The following is an 8777-nucleotide window of genomic DNA, read 5'->3' on the forward strand; positions in this document are numbered from 1 at the left end:
AAAGGTGAGTATGCACTTCGAGACACCGCTGTTAAGAAAGTGTCATTACACGCTTCGACAAAAGATGATTCTACCACTGGCAACAATTTAAGCTGCTAAAATCTTCACATCAAGAATACATCACCTAAATTGTTGTCTGGAGGAAACGTGCATCAAAATGACTCACAAATAACGTTGTTTAGCACTATTAAAATCTGCTTGATACTTTTTGATGGAAATTTAGTTCAGTTATTTTTCGCTTGAATAAGCACTTTCCTTCCTTAATCCCAAAATCACTTTTCATTCAGTTCGTATTTTTTATCTAGTGGTATGCAAATGTGGAATACAAATATTGTGCTACAAATATTGTGCTACAAGGAAGTATAAGAATATATAATAAAACAAAGGGGAGGCTCGGCACATCTTTTCCAGTACACACCATGAGGAGATAATTTCCAGTGTTTTATTTTTCCCTCTCTGGTAGGTCTCACCTGAGGCGCTGGATGGAACCCCGGCAGCTCTCACTCTACTTCCTAGCTGTCCTCCCCCTCCCTCTTTCACTGGAGCGCTTCCACTGATTCATCCTCAAGACGGGGGAGACACCTCTGGCTTTCTGCTCTAATTCACAGAAGGACAATTCTGCGAGTAAATGTTCAGCAAGATCGAACCACTGATTCACATTTCATGTTAATTCCTTCCGACTTGAATTGTTGCCGTGAGTCGGTATGTAAGGCAAATACTCTCATGCCTTTTTTTCTTTTCAAAATGCATCATCAACAGTGAAATTATTTGTTAGCGGATGAAATAAAGCAACATTATGAAACACTAGGAGGTCGAGCCACTGTGCATGGTTTAATTTATAAATGTACTCTTTATATACTGTTATATAATCGGTAAACTTATGACTATCGGCACAGAATGAAGAGGGACTGCAAGCCTCCACCTAACCTCTGCCCTGTACATTTTAATGTTGTTGTTGTTGATGTTTTTTTCACTATTAAATCCTGCATTAACCTTTGATTGTTTCCCACTACCATTTACTAAATTCCTATTGGTGCCCATGCACCAATAATGTGTTGCAAATGTGAAAATGCTTCAGGGGTTCAGTTTGAAATTTAGTTTTTGGGAAAAGGCCATGGTAGTTTTTTGTAATGCATGTGTGTTTGAGGTAAATAATAAATAATAAATGAATAAAACTAGCATCATTGCAAATTTGCACAGATGGGCTGATGCTCTTTTTTCATACAGATTAATCCCCATGATATCATGACCCTCAAATGAGCTGAGCTTTTTTGATCCTCCATATGCCGTATACGCGGTTGGTTCTCCCTGAAGTTCAAGCTCCGGTCACAGAGAGAGCACGGGGAAAAAAGAGCCTCCTTGATGGCCTGAAAACTGTTCCTCTGTGTAACTTCCATCCCATGTTAGCAATGGCAAAGGAATTGAAAGCAACTTTTCCAAGAGCTCAGATGCACAGATTACAACACATCACAAGCACATCCTGAATGGATTACAAGCCTTCATGTTAGCAATGGCAAAGGAATTTGTAACAAGGTAGGATGCAGGAAGTAGTGTAAGGGGGAAGTGACATCACACAAGGTGAAGGAGGAAGGAAGTTATAAATCAGAGACACCTGAGCTGACAAAAAAAAAGCGGGAACTTCAAACAAAGAAGACCAAAAGAGATGAAGCGGAAACAAAGAAAAGTGAGAAGTGAGATCAGGAGAAAAAGGATAACTAACCTGGATGTGGATTAAAAGAAAATGCAACGACCGGAGTGAACTAGAGGTGGACCCGACAACCAGTGTCTTGAAGGGGGAAGAAAAAGGAACTCCCTGGAACAGGCAAACCTGTTCGGAACCCCAAAACCCTTCCTTGGACCGGGTCAAAGGCCACTCTCCTCTCCCTCAGCTAAGTTCTTCCACCTCCTTATTCTTCAGGCTTCTCCACCTGGCTGCTGACGTTACATGCTCTCTTGCTTCTTCATCACTCTCCCTCTCTGACTACACCTACCCACACACACACACGCACACACTCCACTCACACACTCTACTCACACACTCTCCACATACATGAACTGAACTGAACAGCACTACACACACACACATTCATGAACTGAGCTGAACTGGAATCTATCTACCTGACCACACACCCTCGCATACATGTTGAAAGGACTAATTTGAATATCTCAGAGTATTGATCTCTGAGATTTTGATTGTTTCTGTTTTTTTCAGGAAATTTGGGTTCGTATAAATGTTTGTTTGTTGATGCATCTTTTGAGAAAGTGACTATAAATCTCGCCGTTTACATTGTAATGAATTTTGTTGTACATTAAATCACCCTTATCTTGCAAACTTATTTTTTGGTTCCCTTATTGTGTAAATTTTGTAGGGAGTATAAAAGTCGGGTGTTCTCTCCACACTTTCCACTATAAAAAGAAATATCTAAAGATTTAAAGTTATTTTTCTGACAGAGTGAATTCTGTCTGGCACCCAACACTCAAACGTTTTATATAGGTTTGGAGAGACGTGCTCCGCTACAAATTGGAAGGAACTTTTTCAAGAGCTCAGATGCACAGATTACAACAAGCACATCTTCAATGGATTACAAGCCTTGTAATTTGTCCCCATAGAAAATGTTTAGAAAGAGGGGGCAAAACTTGGAGCATGACTGGATGAACCATCCATCTTTCACAATCAAAATTCTTAGTGCACTGCATGGCTTATGGAACTGTTTTTGCTAAGGCCAAAAAATAATGTTGCTTACAGAGAAAATCCAACCATTTAGGTCTGATAAAACGGCAACTATGCCAATTCCTTAAGCAGCTTCCATTGTTCACAAGCAAGCAGTAATTTTCTCCTGGTCGTCTTTAGTGGTTATTTACAGTTTCGCCTCATCTTCTTGCTTCTTTGCCCAGGAGAATTAAGGAAGAAAGGAAATTTACTGAGATATCTTAGACTGATTGCTGACATTTGCGGGTTGCATGCTAAAGGTTCAGAATTAGGGAAAAAAAATGTATGGACTGCACTTATAGCACTTTTCCAGCACCTTCACAGTACCCCAAAGTGCTTTACATTGGCCTCTCATTCACCTATTCATACACCAATAAGTGGCTGCTGCCATGCAAGGTGCCGCCTCGCCGCATTGGGGGCAATTGCGATCAAGCAATTGTATGCTTGATCGAGTGGCAGAATGTGTCCATGCTCTTTCAAACATGTAATTCGGCAAAGTTCGATAAAATATTAAGTGCTTTTGTAAAAATTTCACTAATCACAAATTAGGCTAAGTAAAGTGTAATGACATCGCAAGACGAACAGAGTGTTCACTATTCAGCAAATCTGTTAGCTTAAAACATTTGGGCATTGGCTCTGATTGGAGAAAAAATACCTCAAAGGCTGGCATAAACTTTATCACGATTTTTAAGGAAGTTTCGATATCTAATTTCTAAGATTCTTCTTAATGCGCTTTAAAAGGCTCTGTGGTGAGGAAAGAAATTATTTTTTTCATCAACAGTGAGGATATTTACTTTTTTTGGTATGGTTAAGGTGAAGGTTCGTCATTTTGTAGTTTGGGTTGAAAATGAATAGAAGGGTTTGGATTCTTGAACACATTGTCTGATAAAGACGTAAATGAAAAGCTTTGTAAAGCTTTGTAAAAATTTAAGAAAATAATTTCCTAATGACTTCAAATGCACTTCTAATATCAGCCTGAGTTACTGAACAGGACTGCTCCCCTGTACCGGTCAGTTCGTACTAAAAAAAAAAAAGAAAAAAAAAGGCAGCAATGTAAAAAAAATAAAAATAAATAAATCTGCACTGGAATAAAAGAGCAGACTGAGGAAAAGAACAGTAGCAGATTAACACTATGCTGTCAAGCCTTTTGTCTCACTAAGCTCCTGCTTGAGATGCACCTCCTCTGGAGTGAACCTTGAAGAGGGGAGTGAAAAGGCTTGTAAATGAAATGCCGCCCTGTCACCGCTGTCAGGTACACACTTGGCATAGTCATTCCTAGCAGCAGGTGCCGCTCTGACAACGGCTCCCACAGCTCTGTGCCATGAGGAAAGTTAAGTCTAAAGCCAAGGAGGAAGCCGCTCCGAAGGGAAGCGCTTCATTTTCGCCCACGGATTCAAAGACAATCTGAAGCCCTTTTAAGATCTTCGTGCAATGCGCACAAAGGAAAAAAAGACTCAAAGTTAAAAGTTTTAATTAGAATTTTATCGCAAGGCTCTTTGAGTAATACAGTATAAATATATATTTTGTCTGTGGTCTATACTAATGGACCATAGTCCCAGACTGAGAGCCTTTGAGCAAGCACTGTTCTCAATCTTTAATTCACGTTATTCATATCAGCGCAGTGGCACCTTCTCTCATTTGTCAGAGATTTTATCAATATTAGCATTTTTGTCTTATTCCAATTAGTCTCCGGCATGCTGTGGTGCCAAATGCCTCAGAGGGGCTGATATTAATATTACACGCATCAACACAACTGTGACTTTTTCACACTTCACACTTCCCTGTCTACACTTCATTTGTATTTTAATTAATCCAGAAACTTTTTATTGATTATTTGTTTTGTGTGGGGGGGAAAAAATAAGCAAAAATTGATGCCAATGCACATTTGGCTTCTGGATAAACAAACTGAATAAACCCAATGCATTATTAATTCCTCGGGGTAAAGTGGATTTATGGTCGTCTGAACTGCTGTTAATCAGAGTACATCATCTCAAATTGAAATAGAATGGAACAGGATTTATATCAGATGTTATGTTAGTCAGAAATGTTCAACACTGTTTATACATCATCATTTTCAGTGATCAGCCAAAACAATGAGTACATGATCGACTACATTCAGGACCCGTGTTATTTCCGGATCATTATTAATGATGAATATTTCATGATTCCCCCACAAAAAAACTTATAGATCTCAAGGAAACAGAATGTTCAGCCTCCTTCAAGATGGCTCAGTTTCAACATCCTGCTAAAAAAAAATGATGGTTTGTTGTGCCGATGACGTTTGAAAGTCTCATGAGTTGGTGTGACATCACAGGGTTGATTTGTAGAGCTGCATATTTTAACATACACTCATACATGGTTCAACATCCATACATATTGTTGTTTTTACTGGTTAAAACAACAATATGTAGCACTCAGTAGCAGGCACCTGCTACTGAGTGAGCAGCACTGGGTGCCTGGGTGGATGAGGAACCCGACACCTTCCTGCCGAGTATCTGATCACTCAAGCAGGATGGATGCAGAGTAGTTGCAGAGTGTTCAAACTGTTCCCAGCAACAAGTCTCTCTTTTCTGTTCTCCTCACTTGTCTAGGGACTTAACGAGCAGCTGGGTATTTAATGAAGAATTAGAGCATTAAGAGTTGAACTGAAGTCGACACCGACGTGGCCGCTTTCACTATTTCTCTGCGTAACTCTGTAGGTTAAGGTAGGATCCCGGAAGGCCTTGTCTAGGTCTGCGGTTATGAAATCACTCATTTCCTGCTGTTTCCTCGTCTCACGTCGACGTGATCTCGTCCTTGACTGCGACCGTGGCACTAAACGAGCTGTTGTAAGAGCTGCTTATCACAGAGAAGAAGGGGGAGACGGCCCCAGGAGGTGCACTCTGCCAAGCATCTCATCTTTTTATCGTTGGTCCGCCTCATGACTTAACAAGCCCCCAACACCCCCCTTTTTGTTTCATGCGAGACAGCTCCTTGATATGCACACAGTGCCAAATGGCATGAGCGCTCAGAGAGACTCTCAGTCTCCTCAAAACTAACTAGCCTCGGAAGTGGACTTTGGTTCTTTTTTTGTTTTTCTGTGAACACAGAGATCTGACAGCGAGCATCCAAACGTGGAGCAAAGTTCAACTGAGGGCACGAGGGCAGTGCAAAGCAAGTTTATTTTGAGATGCTTCTTCAAGTGTTCAGGGGAGGCTATTTGTTCTTTTCCTCGGGGAAATCAATGCCAGTCAAAGTCGTTTGTGGACAAAGAACTCAAACCGTCACCTGGAAAAGTCCTATTTTTTCAGTCCTATTACACCTGAAACTCAGACTGTCACTCTTGACAGATAAATATGTACAATCTGGCTTATTTTTGTTGTCATTGCATTGAAGGAAGGGAGAAGTAACCTAAACGTGACAGCGCATCCTCATCCAACAAGCTTAATTTCTTTTACATGACCACACACACACACACACACACACGTCTGGAAAAGTGGACTTGCGTCAGAAATGCATAAAAGTCATCAGAAAAGTGCTTTAAACACAAACCAGCCAAATGAGTGGCAGATCCATCAAGCGTGTGTTCAGCTCCCGGCCTGACCGTAATTAAATTCAAAAATATAATTTGATTGACAAGATGTTTTCTCAAGGCCAAAGAGATGATTAGTGAAGCCTTTGACAGCTTAACAGCTGCTTTTCTACCGTTATAGATTTTGCTCCTCTAAGCCAACAAGCAACTCTGGCTACTGCATGCTAATCTCTGCTTGCTTAAAAAAAAAAAAAAAAATGTAGAGGATTTCAAGGTGTTGTGAACATCCAGAGTATTGATTACAAATGACCGACACCCATGTCTTCTTAACGCGTGTCATTAATGGATTCGCTTTTGTCTGTCAGAGCGTTAAAACTAGGAATGAGGTAAAGTGACTAATCCCCTCTGCAGGCGCTGGAAGAAATCATTAAAACATCTCATCATTATCTTCTTAGGAGGAGAAGGCAGTGGCTGTATGATTTATCCAGAGAATGTGTTGCACTAAAGAGGACATGCTGTTTGGTACGAACCATCCATCCATCCATTAATCCGTCCATACATCCAGCCATTGTTTATCTTGCACTCAGGGTTGGTTGGGGGAGGAGCAATTTAGATTTGCCGATTAGCCGAACACGCGGGTCTTTGGACTGTGGGAGGACCAGAAATAGTCACACACCAGCCCTGCAAACTCCACACAGAAGGGTCCCGGGTGTTGACAAAATGAATGACTTTAAATTGTATCTGTAGTTTCCACTGAATTTGTCTAAAACGGCTTTAGGAGAGTGCTTTCAAATCTACCACAGAAGCCTCAAGGTTCTGTAGTAATGTAAAGGTAGGGGGAAAAAAGGGGTGGGGAGTTAGATAATATGATGACACAGTGATTTCAAAGGTACCAACAAAGACACCTACGATGAAAATCAATTACGTTTCTGTTTGTCGAGACAAAGAATTTCACACCTGAAACTGTTTATCCATCGCCCTAAACCTCCAGTTATTTCAACAAATCAAAGAAATGACAATCGAGAGATGTTCATTCAGATGTTTTGGATGCACATAAATGAACTTAGAGTTCATCACAATCTAGGCACACAGGAAATATTCTACGTGACTCGGAGTGAAGAGGAACATTAACATTGTGTTACCTTTTTCCTTGCCACTACAGAAGCTTTGTGTATTTAATCAGTAATAGTGCAATGAAGTTGTTTAGTTGATCATGTAGTTTGGGCCAAACCATGACTGACACAGTTCTACGCTGCACTGTGTTTACATCACGCAGTTGTTGTTACAATAGAGACTGCAGTGACATGTGTGGTGCTTAGGGGGTATCACGTAAATCACAACTCCATGCGATAAAGAGATAAAACAGTTTTGGGTTTAACACTACATTCTAAGTGAAAGCTGGATGATGTGAACACACGTAATTTCACAATATTAGTTCCACAGGTTCCCATGTCCACCCTCCATCACATCTGACAGAGTGGCTACTGGCTGGTGATTACAACTCTATCATCATCAGAAACTCTGCAGGATTTACATGTTTCTGATTTGTCATCCATTTAATTGTGTTGTTTTTCCCAATGAGATCGCTACAGGGGCAATCATCTCTGGATGCATAATCTCTTTGTACGCATCCGCTCTGTGATAAATAGAGCTCACGTTGAGCTATCAACGCTCTGACAAATGATCAATTCGATCCCACACTGTAGAATGCTAATTGGTCTGAGCCGCTGACTAAGACACATCACGTTTTCCCTTGTGGAGAAATTTGGGCCCCGCTTCAGAAATACTATGAACTCTGGATGAATCACAACCTAAAAACCGACTCTTGATTGGAGATGAAATCACCGTCTGAGGGCCACTGGCAGAGTGTCTTCAGGAGACAATAGGCTGGTGAGCTCTGCTCTGGTGCTGCATGGCTTCCATTCATTCATTCATTCATCTTCTATACCCGCTTATTCCTATTCAGGGTCACGGGGGTCTGCTGGAGCCTATCCCAGCTGTCTTAGGGCGAAGGCAGGGTGACACCCTGGACAAGTCGCCAGTTCATCGCAGGGCGCATGGCTTCCACTCAAGGTGAAACAACAATGCAGCTTGAGAGCGAGATAATGCAATAATTTGTCTACAGATATTGTTTTGAGGAGACGTTCTCCTCTTTATTGACTGGAAAGTCAAAATCTTGTGTTCAACATCGTATGCCTACCAGAAAATTGAATCACTGCAGGCAGCCCTTTTTGGAAAGCCATTAGTGGTCAATAAATTGCACTTCATCAATAGAAATTAGTGCAAAGTCTACAGTGAGGAAAAAAAATAAACAAGTCTGCTGGATGATGTGGTAGCAGATCCATCTTGAAAGGTTTCATTGATAACAAGTGGAGTTTGGCCAGTTGGAGTCAGATATGATCAAGCCAACAAAGAGAGCCTCTTGAGGGCTTAATTGTGAAAGGACCAGGAAGCGAATGCAGAACTTTAAAGAATGGCAGCCAGAGCAGTGGCAGCAGTTTAATGGAAACTGGACAGCATTGCTCAAAAAGAGATGAGCCAGAACAGAACCAAGGA

The sequence above is a fragment of the Nelusetta ayraudi genome, unplaced genomic scaffold, assembly GCF_046127955.1.
Source record: "Nelusetta ayraudi isolate G7.1 ecotype Tasmania unplaced genomic scaffold, CSIRO-AGI_Nayr_v1 ptg000011l, whole genome shotgun sequence".
In the NCBI taxonomy this organism is placed as follows: Eukaryota; Metazoa; Chordata; class Actinopteri; order Tetraodontiformes; family Monacanthidae; genus Nelusetta; species Nelusetta ayraudi.